The sequence below is a fragment of the Tamandua tetradactyla genome, chromosome 14 (genome assembly GCF_023851605.1).
Source record: "Tamandua tetradactyla isolate mTamTet1 chromosome 14, mTamTet1.pri, whole genome shotgun sequence".
NCBI classification, from domain to species: domain Eukaryota; kingdom Metazoa; phylum Chordata; class Mammalia; order Pilosa; family Myrmecophagidae; genus Tamandua; species Tamandua tetradactyla.
Genome location: NC_135340.1, coordinates 32,242,754 through 32,264,679, shown reverse-complemented (window position 1 = coordinate 32,264,679; position 21,926 = coordinate 32,242,754). Strand labels below are relative to the sequence as shown.

Genomic DNA, 21,926 nt, shown 5'->3' with positions numbered 1-21,926 from the left:
TAAGGGATTGTAATTCTGTATAGCTTAATGCCCAGATACATCCCAAAGTATGTTGAGCAGATAATTAAAAAGCATTGGCAAATCCCCTTAAGGGATGGGAGAAAAAATATGGAACTAACAAACTACCAACAAGGAAACCCCTGATACTGTCTCAAACTTAGGGACTCCCAAATCAATGGGCCAAGCCCTTGCTCTTGAGCATTGCTCTTGTGAGCTTATATAATGGAGAAGTTTAGCCTACCTATAGTTAAGCCTAAGAGTTACTTCCAGAAAACCTCTGTTGTTGCTCAGATGTGGCCTCTCTCTCTTTCTAAGCACAACTCTGCAAGTGAAATCATTGCACTCCCCCCTACATGGACATGACATGCAGTGATGAAAGTCTCCCTGGTAATATGGGCTATGACTCCCAGGGATGAGCCTGACCCTGGCACCATGGGATCAATAATACCTCCCTGATCAAAAGGGGGGAAAGAGTTGCAGCAAAATGAGGTATCAGTGGCTGAGAGAGTTCAAATAGAGCCGAGATGTTACTGAATGCTACTTTTATGCAAGCTTCAGCTAGATATTCCTACTTATCATGGTTTACCAAACCCCAACCAAAACTATTCCTGCCAATCCTAAAGAACACCTAGGGCTTCATCTCAGATTCTACAAAGGTTCAATGGACTATGAATACTTTCCAGAAACTACAACCTCCAGATGGGTACCTAGGCCAGATAAGTCCTGAAATCCAGAGAGGCCAGCCTCTCCAAGAACATCAACTAGTTCCATCCCCCTATCCCATATTATCAACAGCTCTTTCCAATATAAAAAAGTTAGAAAGGGCATAGCCCAAATATCCCTAAAGATTGACAGAAAGATCAAAGGAGAAGGTGGAGATATAACAGAGAAGATAGTATTTAACAAATGAGTATGACTGTTGAATCATTATACTGATATTTCTTTTAGTCTCCAGGATCTTGGAGCAGCTAGAAGGAAAAAGCTAAAATTATGGAATTGTAACCCATACCAAACTCTGAAACCTGTTCTACAACTAATTGTTGCAATTGGCTTTGAAATTTATTGCTTTTTGGAATATATGTTATTTTTCACAATTAAAAATAAATGCAATGAGATATCACTTCACACCTATTAGAAAGGCCATTATTAAACAAACAGTGTTGGAGAAGATGTGGAGAAATAGGAATCCTTATTTACTGTTGATGGGAATGTAAAATGGTATCACTGCTATGAAAGATGGCATTGTGGTTCCTCAGAAAACTAAATATTGAGTAGCCCTATGACCTGGCAATTCTGCTACTGAGTATATACTCAGAAGATCAGAAAACAGGGATGTGAATGGACACTTGCACACCAAGTTCCTAGAGACATTAATCACAATTGACAAAAGATGGAAACAATCCAATTGTCCATCAACCAATGAATGGATGAACAAAATTTATTATATGCACTATATATATATACCTTATGATGGAATATTACTCAGCAGTAAGAACGAATGAAGTCCTGAGGCACACAACATGGATGAATCTTGAGGACATAATGCTAAGTGAAATAAGTCACACAAAAGGACAAATATTGTGTGATTTCACTAATATTAACAACATTAGTTAATCGTCATAGTCATAAAACTTAGACTAAAGGTTACTGAGAGATAGAACGAGGCTAGAGAATGGGAAGCAGTTGCTTAATACATTAAAAATTTTTACTGAGGTTGAACTTAAATATTTGGAAATAGATAGAGGTGACAATAACTTGAAATTGGGATTATAAGCAACAGTGCTGAATTGTAGGTGAATATGGTTGAAAGGGATTGTTTAGAGTCGTATATGTCACCAGAAGGAAAGCTAGAGGTTAAAATATGAGGTTGTTTAACGTAGTGAACCTTGTCATAGACAATGTTGATGATTAAAATTACAAATGCAAATAACTTCTTTCATGAACTAGTACAAATGTATGACATTTGTACAAAGAGCTGAAAATAGAGTGGTATATGGAGAAAAATTCCAATTGCAAACTATGGACTATACATAACAGTAATATCTTAATATTCTTTCTTCAACAGTAACAAATGTACCAGACAAATATTAAGGGTCAATAATAGGGGGAAGATAAGGGATATGAGGTATTTGGGGTTTTCTTTTTATGTCTATTTGTTATGTTTCTTTTCAGAGTAATGAAAATATTCTAAAACTGACTGTGATGATTGCACAACTAGGTGATGATATTGTGAAAGTGTTTGTATATTTTGGATAAATTACGTGCTGTGTGACTACATCTCAATAGAATTTGCAGTTTTAAAAAAAGATACTACAGCCTCCAACCTGCTCTGAAGGATGCCAGCTGTCATGACATGAGGACATTCAAGCAGCCCTATAAAAAGGCCCAGCATGAATTCAGGTGGCTGAAGGATGCACTGACAGAGAAGTAGATTGGTGAATGATGGTGTACACTTATGAATGAAGGTTGTGCTGCTACAAAAAGGAACAAAGTTATGAGGGATGCAACTATGTGAATGAACATGTGGGACATTTGGTGAGACAAAATAAGCCAGAAACAAAAAGCAACAATGGTATATTCACCTTTAGAAAATGCTTATAAGAAAACAGGGGCCTAGATTGTAAGCTTTTAGAGCAGACACATTAAGTTCAGAGTGGTGATAATTATTTCTGGATTTTGAGAGGCTATTTTACATATATAACCTGATATTTAGAGATAAGAATGAAGCTGAACAGGTTGGGGTTAAAGTAATTCAGAACATAGGGTAAGGAACACAGTGTCTATATTTTAGAACCACACATACTCTTTAAGACCAATGGAAGAACATAGGGTAAGGAACACAGTGTCTATATTTTAGAACCACACATACTCTTTAAGACCAATGGAAGAAAGGTTTATTTGATCTGGAACTGAAATTTTCTTTAGTGCATAATCTAATTTAATCTATGTGTATAGCTCATTTGAACAACTGAAACACAGGAAACACAGAATAAGAAAGAGGTCCTTTAGTCCTGTATAGATTATTGTAATGCCTGGAAACATCCTAGAGTATATTAAGCAGATAATCAAAAAGTATTGGCAAAATCCCCTGAGGGAGGTGAAAAAGAATATGAAACTATTAAAACTTACCATCAGAAAATCCCCTGATACTGTGTCAAACTTTAGGGACACCCAAATCAATAGGCCATGCCCTTGACCATGAGGCTTACTCTTGTGAGGCTTATGTAGGTAGCGGAGAAGCTTAGACTACCTATACGCATGCCTAAGAGTTACTTCTGGAGAACCTCTTCTGTTGCTCAGATGCGGCCTCACTCTCTCTAAGCCCAACTTTGCAAGTGAAATTATTGCCCTCCCCACTATGTGGGACATGGCACCCAGGGGTGAAATTCTCCCTGGCAACACAGGAGATGACTCCCAGGGATGAATCCAAACCTGGCACCATGGGATCAACAATTATGTCCTGATGAAAAGGGGGAAAATAAGTGTAATTAATAAAGTATCAGTGGCAGAGAAAGTTCAAATAGAGTCAAGAGGCTACTCTGGAGGTTGCTCTTACACAAGTTTCAGTTAGACATTACTACCTATCATAACTCGCCAAACCCCAACCAGGACCATTCCAGCCAATCCTAAAGAACACCTAGGACAATATATGATTCCAAAGGATTCCAGGCACTAGAGAAACTTTCCAGAAACCTACAACCTCCAGATGGGTCCTGGGTCCAGATACATCCTGAAACCTAGCCCAGCTTCTCCAGAATATCAAATAGCTCCATCTAGCCTACCCCATATTAGTGACAGACCCTTCCAATATCAAAAATTTAGAATTGCCATAGCCCAAACAACCACAAAGAGAGGTATGGAAAGATCAAAGATGATGGTGGAATTATACATAGAAGATAAGACTTAACAAATGAATATGAATGCTGAATCATTAAGCTGATATCTCATTATCTTATATAATATATATTATCTTATATATATCTTATCTTATATATCTTATATAAGATATCTTATTATCTTATATATATCTTATCTTATATATTTTAGTCTCCAGTATTTTAGAGCAGTTAGAAGTTAAAACCTAAAATTGTGAATTGTAACCCATGTCAAAGTCTGAAATATGTTCTACAACTAATTGTGGTGCTGTGCTTTGAAATTTATAGCTTTTTTGTATATATGTTATTGCTCATAAAAAAAGCAGGAAAAATCTATTGTGATGATTTAAAAAGTCTATTATGATGATTTAAGCCCTCTAGCCTCCTATATTCTGGAGGAGCTAGAAGGAAAAATATGAGATGATCACATGGTAGCCCATGACAAACTCTGGGATCTGCCCTGTTACCACTTTTTGAAGAGTGCTTTGAAAACAATTGTTTTTTATTTCTTTGCTTTGCATATATGTTATACTATAAAATAAAAAAAGTTTTAAAAAATTTAAATTTTGTGCAACAGGACTGGATACAAAAACTCAGAAATGGACAGCACAATACTTACCTAATTGTAATGTAATTATGTTAAAACATTGAATGAAGCTGCATGTGAGGTATAGTGTTTTTTGTTTGTTTTTTTCTCTCTATTATCATTTTTTTCTTTTTCTGTTGTCTTTTTATTTCTTTTTATAAATCGATGCAAATGTACTAAGAAATGATGAATACGCAACTATGTGATGATGTTAAGAATTACTGATTGTGTATGTAGAATGGAATGATTTCTAAATGTTTTGTTAGTTAATCTTTTTTAATTAATAAAAAAAATTTAAATTTAAATTTAAAACAAAAAAGGCCCAACAGCCAATATGAATTTGAGAGTTGAGAAGGAAGGGGTGAAAGAGCCACTGTCCACAACTAGTCTCTGTTAGTTTTTCACAGCTCCTCACAAACCCTGGGCTTCTGCACAGCCCTGAATTTACTCCTGAGGCCAACTGGGCAAGAGCACAGAGTTCAAACAAGTGTTTGTCCCAGAGTAATTGTGCAAGAGAAGAAAGAGCACAATTCAAGTATTTCTATTCCCATTTTATCCTCCCACAACAGCCAAACCTGGCTGCTTCCTGCTCCAACCAACAATATTTAGGTTCTGCTTAAGCTCTGAGGAGGATGGATGAGGCAGAGAGGCATCCAGTCCTTTGTCCGTCTAATCCCTGGCATTCTCCCATCTGACCCAGGTCATCAGCCCATACAAATAGCTGGTGCATAATTCTTCACTCTCACTGATATTGCCAAAAGATGGAAGCAAGACAAGGGTCTATCGATGGATGAATAGATACACAAAATAGAGTATATACATACAATATAATATTAGTCAGCTGTAAAAAGGAACGAAGTCCTCATGCACGTGACAACATGAATAAATCTTGAAGACATTATGCTGAGTGAAATAAGCCAGGCACAAAAGGACAAATGTTCTATGATCTCACTGATAGGAAATAATTATAATAGCTAAACACATAGAGTTAGAATTTTGAAAAAGGTTATAAGGGGATAGGTTGGGGGTGCAGAATGAGGAGCTGATGATAAATTTTACAGAATTTCTATTTAAGTAGATTGTAAAGGTTTGGAAAAGAATCATGGTAACATTAGTATGGGTAGTTAACAGTGCTGAATTATGTATGTGAATATGGTTTAAAGTGTAAATTTGGGATTATGTATGTTACTAGAAGGAAAGTTAGAGGACAAAACTTGGGAATGTACAACACAGTGAACTCTGGTGTAGACAATGGACTTGAGATAATAGTAAAAATATAAGAATGTTCTTTCATGTATTATAACAAATGTACAATATTAATACAAGGTGTTAATAATAAGATGGTATATGGGGAAAATATCCATAATGTAAATTATGGGCTATGTTCATTGCATTACTTTAATATTCTTTCATCAATTTTAACAAAGAGACAACACTAAAGCAAAGTGTCAACACTAGGGAAGTATATAGTATCACTGTAGTCTTAACATAACTTTTCTGTCAACCTACAACTTCTTTAACTAAAAAATAATATTTTAAAAAACATTATATTTTCTAAGAAATGATCATGATGATGAATATACAACTATGTGATTATATTGTGAGTTATTGATTATATATCAAGAATGGAATGATCATATGGTAAAAATGTTCATTTTTGCATGTTGTTTTGTTGAATTAAAAAAAAGCAAAAAAATTCATTTAAAAAACATGCTAAGTGAAAGAAAGAAAGGTACTACATATTGTATGATTCCATTTATATAAAATGTAAATAAAAATAAATCTATAGAAACAGCAATAGATTAGTGATTATGTAGGGATGGGAAAGATAGAGGAATTGACTGGCGACTGTTGAAGGGTATGAGGGTTTTCTACTTAGAATAATGAAAATGTTCTACAATAAATTGTGGTCATGAATGCACAACCCTGAGACTATATTTAAAACTATTGACCGTACACTTTGGAACATAAATAAATAAGGCCTTCTCAGGTGGGCAGCTATCCCTGTTATTTCACTATCCCCATTTGGCGTTCCAGATTCAAAACTCTGTTTCTACACCTCCCTGGAATTTGGGACAGATAGTGTGGTGCTCCTGAAAATCCCATCATTGAAACACTGTGCAACCACTTTTCTTCTATGATGTAAACACTACTCCAAGGCCCTTCCTAGAAAGTAAATCACAAGCATCCTGTTCTTAGATCCATGATCCACTAAAGGGCTCTGTCATGTCCCCTCCCAGATTCATTCCAGGACTGAGAAATGGCAGAGTGCAAGGTCCTTTCCCAAGGACAGACCAGCTCTGAGCTCTCCATTATTCCCCAACAAGTTATCCCCTTACCTAATCATACATAATCTCAGGAACTAGAAAGACTTGCACTGACTCATCATTTTTCTCCATATCCTAAATCCTAAACCTCAAAAGGCTTTTCTCTGCCCTCAAAAATAATATTTATTTTCCAGTCTACTTATGCAAATAGGAAGAATGGAAATTAATGGTTAACATTCAAAGATAAGATAACTCCACAGTGACACTATGCCAGATTGTGCCAGTTTGAAAGGATTTATGTACCCTAGAAAAGATATGTTTTAATCCTGATTCCATCTCATGGAGGCAGCCATTTCTTTTAATCCCTATTCAGCACTGTATGTTGGGAACTTGATTAGATTATCTCCACAGGGATTTGACTCCCCCAATTGTAAGTATTAACTTTTGATTAGAGAAAGATGTGGCTCCACACATTCCAGGTGGGTCTTAATCAGTTTACTGGACTCCTTTAAAAGTCATTTTTGGAAAGAGAGAGAGAGAGAGCAATGAGAGCCATGACAGAGCCACAAGAACCACGAGAGCCCACACAATCAGAGACCTTTGGAGATGAAGAAGGAAAAAGTCCCAAAGGACTTTCTTTATCATTAAACAAGAACCTGGAGAGGAAGCTAGCAGACATCACCATGTTTGCCATGTGCCCTTTCAGCTGAGAGAGAAACCCTGAACTTCATCAGCCTTTCTTTTTTTTTTTTGATCTACTCAATTTATTTTGACATTTGTTCCTCCTATTATTTATTTATTTTTAATCCATATGTTTTACTCATCCATCCATAAGGTAGATGAAAGAAGCGTCAGACACAAGGTTTTCACAATCGCGCAGTCACGTTGTGAAAGCTGTATCATTATACAGTCATGTTCAAGCAACATGGCTACTGGAACACAGCTCTACATTTTTAGGCAGTTCCCTCCAACCTCTCTGTTCAAAGTGATAGCTGTTTAATGGGTAAGAATAACCTCCAGGATAACCTTTCGAGTCTGTTTGGAATCTCTCAGCCGTTGATACTTTGTCTCATTTCTCTCTTCCCCCTCTTGGTTGAGAAGTTTTTCAATCCCTTGGTGCCAAGTCCCAGCTCATTCTAGGATTTCTGTCCCACATTGCCAGAAAGGTTCATACCCCTGGGAGTCATGTCCCACGTAGAGAGGGGGAGGGCAGTGAGTTTGCTTGTCGTGTTGATTGAGGGAGAGATGGCCCGACGCATCTTGCCTACGGATCCTCAGCCTCCATGGCTTTGTCTCTGAAGTTATTTTTCCTCCAGTGTGTCCCTTCTCTTAGTTTGTGTCCAAACTGGCAGGGGCTCTGTCTATACAGGTCCCACAGCACTGTCGTTGGCTTTCGATGCAGTAGCCTTGGATCATGCCCATCAGACATAAGGAATTTCCACAAATCCTTCCTGGATAACTCCGTGTCCGGTCTTGGCTTTCTCTGAGATGATGGCTGACTGGTTCCATGTTTGGTTAAAACCTCATGTGGGGCACTATTCTCTGGGTTCTCCCCTCCTGGAAGCCCAGAATTTTCCAGAGCCTCAGTTTCTGGTTTCTTTGTACCCAAGAGTTCAGTTCTCATCTGATCTCTTTCCTGTCACATTCCGTGTAAGCTGCGAGGAGAAACCAGACTGCACTTTCCACATTGAATTTGCAGACCTCTTCTGCTAAATTTCCAAGTTCATGCCTTTGAAAATCTGCCTTTCAGCCAAAGCCACTGGTCAATTTTACCAGATTATCTGCTGTTTTAAAACAAGGATTGCCTTCTTTGCAGTTTGCGGTAACACACATGCCTCCTTTCTGTCTAAGGCCTCATCAACGGTTTCTTCGGAGTCCACATTTCTACCAACAGTCTCTTCAAACATTCTAGGCCTTCTCTGTCAAGCACTTCTGTTCTAGTTTGCTAGCTGCTGGAATGCAATATACCAGAAACAGAATGGCTTTTCAAAGGGGAATTGAATAAGTTGCTCGTTCACAGTTTTAAGGCCAAGAAAATGTTCCATTTAAAACCAGTCAGTACACATGTCCAATCTAAGGCATCCAGGGAAAGATACCTTGGTTCAAGGAGGCTGATATAGTTCAGGATTTCTCTGTCAAGTAGGAAGGCACGCGGTGAACAGAGACAAGGTTTCTCTCTCATCTGGAGAGGCACGTGGCAAACACAGCGTTAACTGTGAGCTTTGTCTCCTGGCCTCCTATTTGATGAAGCTCCCTGGGAGGCGTTTTCCTTCTTCATCTCCAAAGGTCGCTGGCTGGTGGACTCTCTGATTCTCCTAGCTATGTCATTCTCTGCTCTCTCAGAATCGCATGGCTTTCTCTCTTGTCATCACCAGCCTTTCTTGAGTGAAGGTAACCTCTTGTTGGTGACTTAATTTAGACATTATTATAGATTTGCTTTAATTGGAATATTATCATGGCCTTAGAACTGCAAACTTGCAACTTAATAAATTTCCCTTTTTAAAAGTTATTCATTTCTGGCATATCATATTCCCACAGTTGCAAACTAGAACATAGAGGCTGAAAATACAAAGAAAAATGTGATTCAGTTCCTCATTTCATGATTTGTAGGGGGTCATTCAACTGGTAAGGGGAACCAGAGAAAACTCCATTGGTGATAACAGAAAATTTAGTGCAATAGCAGAACTATTTGTAAATGAGAAGAATGTGTCTGAAAGGGGGAGGATTGCTCCCTTTTCACATGCAAGTGACAAAATAACAAATTTTTTAAATACAAGTAGCAGAAGCCAAGTTCCCAAGGTTGGAAAAGCATTTCAAGCAAGTAGAAAAGCATTTGCATAGGCGTGGAGGTTTAGGAGAACATGACACTTTCAAGAAAAGCAGATGTTTGGTTTGGACTAGGGTGTATTAAGAAGAATAATGGGAGAGAAACTGGAAAGTTGATGATGCTTACCTTTCACTCTGAAGATTATTTGGAGGCATGAAATAATTTTATGATAGAAAAGATTATAATCTGTTATGCATTTTTCAAAGATCACTCTACCAGAATGTAGAGAACTAAAGTTAGAATGATATTAAAATCCAGGCAAGACACTAAAAAAAAAAACTAAGACAACGGCAGTGGGGATGGAAAAAAGGAAGAAATTGATTCACAAGATGTTTTTGAGACAAAATTACAGGATTTGGAGTAAGAGAGTGAAGGAGAGAAAGAAGTCTAGGACAATTCCCAAACTTCTGGCATGGCTGATTAAGGAAATGTTGATGAGATTCACATAGACAAAAATTCATGAAGAAGGGCAAGTTTGGCCAAAAGTGATCCATTTTGTGGCAGATGTTGAGGGGATGGGTCAGAGAGGAATGATACATTCACATTTTTCATTCATCAATCATTTTATCTAAAATTTATTCAAATACCAACAAACACCACTTTATTGGTCTGGTGTACTCTACACTCACTTTAAACATAATAGCTTTAAAGTATCCAGATAAAGATCTTCAGGAAATGATTGCTGTACTCATTTGAAGCTGATATGTACCCAAACAAAGGCTATGTACTTTTAATCCATACCGGTAGGGGAAGACCTACTGTGGGTGGGCTTTTGATTGGATTATTTCAGTTGAGATGCGACCCAGGTCATTTTGTTCTTAATTCTCTACTGGAGTCCTTTAAAAGGATAAAAGGCAGAGAAATTTGGAGAGAGCTTTAAGAGATGTCTCTGGAGACCCAAAAGAAACTGAAAGAAGCACTGAAGTTAGAACCAAAAAGCAATGAAACCTTGGAAAGAAGGGTCAACAAATGCCAGCCATGTTCCTTCCTATGTGACAGAGGAACCCTAGATGCCAACAGCCATATTTCAGAGACGGTATCATCCTGATGACTTAATTGGGACATTTGCATGGCCTTAGAACTATAAATTTGTAAACCAATAAACCCCCATTGTTAAAAGCTGGTTCATTTCCAGTATATTGCATTTTGGCAGCTTTAGCAAACTGAAACAGTTGGATAAATGGTTTTGGGGCTCAAGAGGGATACATGGCAACATCACCCTCATACCAAAGTCAGACAAAGATACTACAAGAAAAGAAAACTACGGACCAATCTCTCTAATGAATATAGATGCAAAAATCCTCAACAAAATTCTTGCAAATTGAATCCAGCAGCACATTAAAAGAATTATGCACCATGACCAAGTGGGATTTATTCCAGGGATGCAAGGATGGTTCAACATAAGAAAATCAATTAATGTAATACACAATATCAACACATCAAAGCAGAAAAACCACATGATCATCTCGATTAATGCAGAAAAGGCATTTGGCAAAATTCAGTATCCTTTCTTCATGAAAACACTTCAAAAGATAGGAATAGAAAGGAACTTCCCCAACATGATAAAAGGAATATATGAAAAACCCATAGCTAGTATCATCCTCAATGGGGAAAGACTGAAATCTTTCCCCATAAGATCAGAACAAGACAAGGATGTCCACTGTCATCACTGTTATTCGACATTATATTGGAAGTTCTAACCAGAGCAACTGACAAAAAAAAGAACTACAAGCCATCAAAATTGGAAAGGAAGAAGTAAAACTCTCACTGTTGGCAGATAATATGATGTTGAAAATCCCAAAAAAAATCCACCACAAAGCTACTAGAGCTAACAAATGAGTACAGCAAAGTGGCAGGGTACAAGAGCAATACTAAAAAATCAGTAGTGTTTCTATACACTAGTCATGAGCAATGTGAGGAGGAGCTCAAGAAAAAAATCCCATTTATAATTGCAACTAAAAGAATAAAATATTCAGAAATCAGTTTAACTAAGAATACAAAAAAACTTTACACAGAAAACTATAAGAAACTGCTAAAAGAAATCACAGAAGACCTAAATAAATGGAAGGGCATGCCATGTTCATGGATTGAAGACTAAATACAGTTAAGATGTCAATTCTACCTAAACTGATTTATAAATTCAATGCAATACCAAATAAAATCCCAAAAACTTACTTTGCAGAAATAGAAAAACTAATAACAAAATTTATTTCGAAAGGCAGGGTGCCCTGAACAGCTAAAAATATCTTGAGAAAGAAAAATGAAGTGGGAGGTCTCACATTACCTGACTTTAAGGCATATTATAAAGCACAGTGGTCAAAACAGCATTGTACTGGCATAAAGATAGATATACTGACCAATGGAATCCATGGAGTGTTCAGATATTGACCCTCTCATCTATGGACAATTGACCTTTGATAAGGCAGTCAAGTCAACTCACTGTAGGACAGAGCAGCCTCTTCAATAAATGGTGGTTAGAGAACTGGATATTCAAATGCAAAAGAATGAAAAAGGTTCATATCTCACACCTTATATAAAGATTAACTCAAATGGATCAAAGACCTAAACATTAGAGCTTAGACCATAAAACTTTCAGAAGAAAATGTAGGGAAATATCTTATAAAACTTGTAATAGGAGGTGGTTTCCTAGATTTTGCACCCAAAGCACAAGCACTGAACAAAAAAAATAGATAAATGGGAACTTCTCAAAACTAAACACTTTTGTGCATCAAAGAACTTTGTCAAGAAAGTAAAAAGGTAACCTTTGCAATGGGAGACAATATCTGGAAACCACATATAAGATAAGGTTTTAGTATCCAGAAAATATAAAGAAATTCTTCAACTCAACAACAAAAAGACAAACAACCCAATTTAAAAATGTGCAAAAGACATGAACAGACACTTCTCAGAAAAGGAAATACAAATGGCTAAAAGGCACATGAAAAGATGCTCGATTCCACTGGCTATTAGGGAAATGCAAATCAAAATCACAATGAGATATTCATCTCACACCCACCAGAATGGCCATTATCAAAAAAACAGAAAATTCTGTGCTGGAGAGGATGTGGAGAAAGAGGTGCACTTATCCACTGTTGGTGGGAATATAAAATGGTACAACCACTATGGAAAGCAGTTTGGTGGTTCCTCAGGAAGCTAAGTATAGAATTGCCATATGATCCAGCAATCCAATTGCCTGGTATCTATTCAGAGGATATGAGGGCAAGGGCACAAGGGGGCCTTTCAACACCCATGTTTATAATGCATTATTTACAATTGCCAAGAGATGGAAGCAGTACAAATGTCCATCAAAGAATAAATGACTGAACAAGTTGTGGTATATACATTCGATGGAATATTACACAGCTGCAAGACATAATAAAGTTATGAAGCATGTAACAACATGGATGGATCTTGAAGACATTATGCTGAGTGAAATTAGCCTGAAACAAAACAACAAATATTGTATGGTGTCACTGATATGAACTAACATTAATGAGTGAACTTGGAGAATTCCAGTTAAGAACACAGGTTATCAAAGCAATAGGCTGAGCCCCCAATCTTGGGGTTTGTTCATATGAAACTTAACCCAGCAAAGGATAGGCTAAGCCTACTTAAAATTAGGCCTAAGAGTCACCCGCAAGAGAACCTCTTTTATTGCTCAGATGTGGCCTCTCTCTCTCAGCCAACAAGCAAACTCACAGCCCTCTCCCTCTCTATGTGGGACATGACTCCCAGGGGTGCGGGCCTCCCTGGCAATGTGGGACAGAAATCCTAGAATGAGTTGGGACTCAGCACGAAGGGATTGAGAAAGCCTTCTCAACTGAAAGGGGGAAGAGAAAAATGAAATGAAATAAAGTGTCAATGGCTGAGAGATTCCAGAGTCGAGAGGTTATCCTGGAGATTATTCTTACACATTAAATAGATGTCAGCTTTTTAGTTAAGGTGTAATGGAAAGGCTGGAGGGAACTGCCTGAAAATGTAGAGCTGTGTTCCAGTAGCCATGTTTCTTGAAGATGATTGTATAATGATATAGCTTTCACAATGTGACTGTGTTGTTGTGAAAACCTTGTGTCTCATGCTCCTTTTATCTACGGTTTGGATGGATGAGTAAAACATATGGATTAAAAATAAATAAACAGGGACTTCCTGGAAGATGGCGGCTTAGTAAGACGCGCGGATCTTAGTTTCTTCTCCAGGACACCTACTAGGGGAGTAGAAACGATACAGAAAGCGCCCAAAGCCACAACAGAGATAAAAAAGACAGCATACCCCATCCTGGAACGGCTGGCTGGCTGAGAGAAGCAGCTCGGGTGAGATCGCCGAGGCGCGCGGGCCTTACCGGGCGGGGTGGCAAGCGGCCGGAGTTACTCCCTTCCCCCTTCCCGGGGCCGGCTGGGAGAATTGGAGAGGCGGTCCCCTGAAACCAAGGCGGCTGGCGCCCACACCACGCGCAGCCCCCGGACCAACTGAGAGAATTGGATCGGAAACCCCCAGGCCGCGGAGAACGGTGACGGGTGGGGGAGGCCCCTTCCAAACCCGTGACTCCCGGGGAACGTGCACTCTCTCGGGCGGGCCGCTGCCGCTGGCGCCCTCCCGCCACGCTTGTTGCCCAGGGCCGACTAGGAAATTCGGACGGGCTCTTTCCCTGGCTGCGGCGACCAGCAACCCTCCCTGCGTTCGGACCGCGGGCCGGCTCAAGCCGCTTCGGCTAGCGAACCCCCAGGACGGCGAGAGTTTTCCAAAGTTTAAGGTCCCACAGCACCTTTTACTGGTGGGACCCGCAGACAAACGTGTGCCACGAGCGCCACCTACTGGGCAGGATAAGAAAAAACAGAACCCAGAGATTTCACAGAAAAATCTTCCAAACTTTTGGATCCAATACCCAGGGAAATCTGTCTAAATGCGCAGACGCCAACAGAAGATAACGGATCACACTCAAATAATTGAAAATATGGCCCAGTCAAAGGAACAAACCAATAGTTCAAATGAGATACAGGAGCTGAGACAACTAATGCTAAATATACGAACAGAAATGGAAAACCTCTTCAAAAACGAAATCGATAAATTGAGGGAGGACATGAAGAAGACATGGGCTGAACATAAAGAAGAAATAGAAAAACTGAAAAAGCAAATCACAGAACTTATGGAAGTGAAGGACAAAGTAGAAAAGATAGAAAAAACAATGGATACCTACAATGATAGATTCAAAGAGACAGAAGATAGAATTAGTGATTTGGAGGATGGAACATCTGAATTCCAAAAAGAAACAGAAACTATCAGGAAAAGAATGGAAAAATTTGAACAGGGTATCAGGGAACTCAAGGACAATATGAAGTGCACAAATATACGTGTTGTGGGTGTCCCAGAAGGAGAAGAGAAGGGAAAAGGAGGAGAAAAACTAATGGAAGAAATTTTCACTGAAAATTTCCCAACTCTTATGAAAGACCTAAAATTACAGATCCAAGAAGTGCAGCGCACCCCAAAGAGATTAGACCCAAATAGGCGTTCTCCAAGACACTTACTAGTTAGAATGTCAGAGGTCAAAGAGAAAGAGAGGATCTTGAAAGCAGCAAGAGAAAAACAATCCATCACATACAAGGGAAACCCAATAAGACTATGTGTAGATTTCTCAGCAGAAACCATGGAGGTTAGAAGACAGTGGGATGATATATTTAAATTACTAAAAGAGAAAAACTGCCAACCAAGACTCCTATATCCAGCAAAATTGTCCTTCAAAAATGAGGGAGAAATTAAAACATTCTCAGACAAAAAGTCACTGAGAGAATTTGTGACCAAGAGACCAGCTCTGCAAGAAATACTAAAGGGAGCACTAGAGTCAGAACCAAAAAGACAGAAGAGAGAGGTATGGAGAAGAGTGTAGAAAGAAGGAAAGTCAGATATGATATATATATAATACAAAAGGCAAAATGGCAGAGGAAAATATTATCCAAACAGTAATAACACTAAATGTTAATGGACTGAATTCCCCAATCAAAAGACATAGATTAGCAGAATGGATTAAAAAACAGGATCCTTCTATATGCTGTCTACAGGAAACACATCTTAGACCCAAAGATAAACATAGGTTGAAAGTGAAAGGTTGGGAAAAGATATTTCATGCAAATAACAACCAGAAAATAGCAGGAGTGGCTATACTAATATCCAACAAGTTAGACTTCAAAGGTAAAACAGTTAAAAGAGATAAAGAAGGACACTATATACTAATAAAAGGAACAATTAAACAAGAAGACATAACAATCATAAATATTTATGCACAGAACCAGAATGCCCCAAAATACGTGAGGAATACACTGCAAACACTGAAAAGGGAAATAGACACAAATACCATAATAGTTGGAGACTTCAATTCCCCACTCTCATCAATGGACAGAACATCTAGACAGAGGATCAATAAAGAAATAGAGAATCTGAATATTACTATAAATGAGCTAGACTTAACAGACATTTATAGGACATTACATCCCACAACAGCAGGATACACCTTTTTCTCAAGTGCTCATGGATCATTCTCAAAGATAGACCATATGCTGGGTCACAAAGCAAGTCTTAACAAATTTAAAAAGATTGAAATCATACACAACACTTTCTCGGATCATAAAGGAATGAAGTTGGAAATCAATAATAGGCAGAATGCCAGAAAATTCACAAATACCTGGAGGCTCAACAACACACTCTTAAACAACGAGTGGGTCAAGGAAGAAATTGCAAGAGAAATTAGTAAATACCTCGAGGCAAATGAAAATGAAAACACAACATATCAAAACTTATGGGATGCAGCAAAGGCAGTGCTAAGAGGGAAATTTATTGCCCTAAATGCCTTTATCAGAAAAGAAGAAAAGGCAAAAATGCAGGAATTAACTGTTCAATTGGAAGAACTGGAGAAAGAACAGCAAACTAATCCCAAAGCAAGCAAAAGGAAAGAAATAACAAAGATCAGAGCAGAAATAAATGAAATTGAAAATATGAAAACAGTAGAGAAAATCAATAAGACCAGAAGTTGGTTCTATGAGAAAATCAATAAGATTGATGGGCCCTTAGCAAGATTGACAAAAAGAAGAAGAGAGAGGATGCAAATAAATAAGATCAGAAATGGAAGAGGAGACATAACTACTGACCTCACAGAAATAAAGGAGGTAATAACAGGATACTATGAACAACTTTACGCTAATAAATACAACAATTTAGAGGAAATGGACGGGTTCCTGGAAAGACATGAACAACCAACTTTGACTCAAGAAGACATAGATGACCTCAACAAACCAATCACAAGTAAAGAAATTGAATTAGTCATTCAAAAGCTTCCTAAAAAGAAAAGTCCAGGACCAGATGGCTTCACATGTGAATTCTACCAAACGTTCCAGAAAGAATTAGTACCAATTCTCTTCAAACTCTTCAAAAAAATCGAAGTGGAGGGAAAACTACCTAATTCATTCTATGAAGCCAACATCACCCTCATACCAAAACCAGGCAAAGATATTACAAAAAAAGAAAACTACAGACCAATCTCCCTAATGAATACAGATGCAAAAATCCTCAATAAAATTCTAGCAAATCGTATCCAACAACACATTAAAAGAATTATACATCATGACCAAGTAGGATTCATCCCAGGTATGCAAGGATGGTTCAACATAAGAAAATCAATTAATGTAATACACCATATCAACAAATCAAAGCAGAAGAATCACATGATCATCTCAATTGATGCAGAGAAGGCATTCAACAAGATTCAACATCCTTTCCTGTTGAAAACACTTCAAAAGATAGGAATACAAGGGAACTTCCTTAAAATGATAGAGGGAATATATGAAAAACCCACAGCTAATATCATCCTCAATGGGGAAAAATTGAAAACTTTCCCCCTAAGATCAGGAACAAGACAAGGATGTCCACTATCACCACTATTATTCAACATTGTGTTGGAGGTTCTAGCCAGAGCAATTAGACAAGAAAAAGAAATACAAGGCATCAAAATTGGAAAGGAAGAAGTAAAACTATCACTGTTTGCAGACGATATGATACTATACGTCGAAAACCTGGAAAAATCCACAACAAAACTACTAGAGCTAATAAATGAGTACAGCAAAGTAGCAGGTTACAAGATCAACATTCAAAAATCTGTAGCATTTCTATACACTAGTAATGAACAAGCTGAGGGGGAAATCAAGAAACAAATCCCATTTACAATTGCAACTAAAAGAATAAAATACCTAGGAATAAATTTAACTAAAGAGACAAAAAACCTATATAAAGAAAACTACAAAAAACTGCTAAAAGAAATCACAGAAGACCTAAATAGATGGAAGGGCATACCGTGTTCATGGATCGGAAGACTAAATATAGTTAAGATGTCAATCCTACCTAAATTGATTTACAGATTCAATGCAATACCAATCAAAATCCCAACAACTTATTTTTCAGAAATAGAAAAACCAATAAGCAAATTTATCTGGAAGGGCAGGGTGCCCCGAATTGCTAAAAACATCTTGAGGAAAAAAAACGAAGCTGGAGGTCTCGCGCTGCCTGACTTTAAGGCATATTATGAAGCCACAGTGGTCAAAACAGCATGGTATTGGCATAAAGATAGATATATCGACCAATGGAATCGAATAGAGTGCTCAGATATAGACCCTCTCATCTATGGACATTTGATCTTTGATAAGGCAGTCAAGCCAACTCACCTGGGACAGAGCAGTCTCTTCAATAAATGGTGCCTAGAGAACTGGATATCCATATGCAAAAGAATGAAAGAAGACCCATCTCTCACACCCTATACAAAAGTTAACTCAAAATGGATCAAAGATCTAAACATTAGGTCTAAGACCATAAAACAGTTAGAGGAAAATGTTGGGAGATATCTTATGGATCTTACAACTGGAGGCGGTTTTATGGACCTTAAACCTAAAGCAAGAGCACTGAAGAAGGAAATAAATAAATGGGAACTCCTCAAAATTAAACACTTTTGTGCATCAAAGAACTTCATCAAGAAAGTAGAAAGACAGCCTTCACAATGGGAGACAATATTTGGAAATGATATATCAGATAAAGGTCTAGTATCCAGAATTTATAAAGAGATTGTTCATCTCAACAACAAAAAGACAGCCAACCCAATTACAAAATGGGAAAAAGACTTGAACAGACACCTCTCAGAAGAGGAAATACGGATGGCCAAGAGGCACATGAAGAGATGCTCAATGTCCCTGGCCATTAGAGAAATGCAAATCAAAACCACAATGAGATATCATCTCACACCCACCAGAATGGCCATTATCAACAAAACAGATAATGACAAGTGCTGGAGAGGATGCGGAGAAAGAGGCACACTTATCCACTGTTGGTGGGAATGTCAAATGGTGCAACCACTGTGGAAGGCAGTTTGGCGGTTCCTCAAAAAGCTGAATATAGAATTGCCATACGACCCAGCAATACCATTGCTAGGTATCTACTCAAAGGACTTAAGGGCAAAGACACAAACGGACATTTGCACACCAATGTTTATAGCAGCATTATTTACAATTGCAAAGAGATGGAAACAGCCAAAATCTCCATCAACAGAAGAGTAGCTAAACAAACTGTGGTATATTCATACGATGGAATATTATGCAGCTTTAAGACAAGATAAACTTATGAAGCATGTAATAACATGGATGGACCTAGAGAATATTATGCTGAGTGAATCCAGCCAAAAACTAAAGGACAAATACTGTATGGTCCCACTGATGTGAACGGACATTCGAGAATAAACTTGGAATATGTCATTGGTAACAGAGTTCAGCAGGAGTTAGAAACAGGGTAAGACAATGGGTAATTGAAGCTGAAGGGATACAGACTGTGCAACAGGACTAGATACAAAAATTCAAAAATGGACAGCACAATAATACCTAATTGTAAAGTAATCATGTTAAAACACTGAATGAAGCTGCATCTGAGCTATAGGTTTTTGTTTTGTTTTGTTTTGTTTTGATTTTACTATTATTGCTTTTATTTTTTTCTCTATATTAACATTCTATATCTTTTTCGATTATGTTGCTAGTTCTTCTAAACCAATGCAAATGTACTAAGAAATGATGATCATGCATCTATGTGATGATGTTAAGAATTAATGATTGCATATGTAGAATGGTATGATCTCTAAATGTTGGGTTAATTTCTTTTTTTCCGTTAATTAAAAAAAAAAAAAAAGAGAGAAGGGATAATTGGAGCTGAAGGGATACAGACTGTACAACGGGACTGGATATAAAAACTCAGAAATGGACAGCACAATACTACCCATTTGTAATGCAATTATGTTAAAACACTGAATGAAGCTGCATGTGAGGTATAGGTTTTTTGTTTTTGTTTTTTTTGTTTTTTTTTCTTTCTATTATTGTTTTAATTCTTATTCTGTTGTCTTTTTATTTCTTTTTCTAAATCGATGCAAATGTACTAAGAAATGATGAATATGCAACTATGTGATGTTATTAAGAATTACTGATTGTACATGTAGATTGGAATGATTTCTAATTGTTTTGTTAATTCTTTTTTTAATTAATAAAAAAAAGAAAAAATAAATAAATAAATAAATAAATAAACAATAGGGGGAACAAATGTTAAAATAAATTTAGGAGATTGAAATGCTAGTGATCAATAAATTGGAGGGGTAAGGGGTATGGTATGTATGAAATTTTTTCTGTTTTATTTTTATTTCTTTTTTTTGAATTGATGTAAATGTTCTAAGAAATGATCATGACGATGAATATACAACTATGTGATGATATTGTGAGTTATTGATTATAAACCAAGAATAGAATGATCATATGGTAAGAATATTTGTGCTTTTATGGGGTTATGTTTAATAAATAAATAAATGAATACACAAACACAGGTTATCAGGTGATAGAAATAGGGTAGAGATTAGGTAATTGGTACTGGAGGGATACAGATTGTGCAACAGGACTGCTTGTAAAAATTCAGAAATGGATAACACAATACTACCTGATTACAGCATCATAATGTAAGCACACTGAATGAAGCTGAATGTAAGAATGATAGAGGGAGAAGGATTGGGGGCACGTATGAAACCGGAAGGAAATATAGATGATAAAGACTGAGATGGTATAATTTAGGAATGCTTAGCATATACAATGATAGTGATTAAATGTACAAATTTAAAAAATGTTTTTGCATGAGGAAATACAAAGGAATGTCAGTATTGCAGGGTGCTGAAAATAGATGGTCATTCACATTTTAAAACTTCAACTTCTGTTTGAGACTAAAGTGAGAAATGTTTATTTGGTGCAATATTTACACCTGGACTAGTGCATTTCTTCATTTAACTTGTATGTTCATTTTAATTGAACACCACAGCACATGGAACCTTGAATAGGGCATGAGATTTTGTTGGTTTGTTATTAGTGTGATGCCCCGATAAATCCTTGAGTGATTTGAACAGTGAATAAAGAAGTATTTGCAAAGTCCCCTTGGGGGAATGGGGAGAAAGGGCAAAAATTTCAACTTCCCCATTTGGAGAATTTCTGATATTGTCGCAAGCAGGCAGGACAACCAAATCATTACGCCAAGCCCTTGATCTTGGTGTTGACCCTTATGAAATTTATCCCTGCAAAGGATCAGCTAAGCCTACTTGAAATTAGGCTTAAGAGTCACCCCCAGAAAACCTCTTTTGTTGTTCAGATGTGGCCTCTCTCTCTCTAAGCTGACACAGCAAGCGAACTCACTGCCCTCCTCCCCCTCTACATGGGACATGACTCCCAGGGATGTAAACCTCCCCGGCAACATAGGACAGAAATCCTTGGATGAGGTGAGATTCAACATTAAGGGATTGAGAAAACCTTCTTGACCAAAAAGCAGAAGAGAGAAATGAGACAAAATAAAGTGTCGGTCTGAGAGATTTCAAACAGAGTCAAGAGGTTATCCTGGAGGTTATTCTTATGCATTATATAGATATCCCTTTTTAAGTTTATGGTGCATTTGGTGGCTAGAGGGAAGTACCTGAAACTGTGGAGCTCTGTTCCAGTAGCCATGTTTCTTGAAGATAATTGCATAATGATACAGCTTTTACAATGTGACTGTGTGATTGTGAAAATCTGTGTCTGGTGCTTCTTTTATCCATGGTATGGACAGATAAGTAAAAAATATGGATAAAATATGGATAAATAATAGGGGGAACAAAGGTTAAATTAAATTGAGTAGATTGGAATACTAGTGGTCAATGAAAGGGAGGGTAAGGGGTACGGTATGTATGAGTTTTTTCTTTTTTCATTTTTATTTCTTTAGCTGGGGAGATGCAAATGTTCAAAAACTGATCATAGTGATGAATACACAACAATGTGATGATATTGTGAGCCATTGAT

At 37.4% G+C, this 21,926-nt stretch overlaps 1 pseudogene; it reads left to right on the top strand.

The window, feature by feature from the left end:
* LOC143655286 (olfactory receptor 6E1-like) overlaps positions 1 to 21,926 on the top strand; it is a 41,591-nt pseudogene that overhangs the window by 19,210 nt on the left and 455 nt on the right.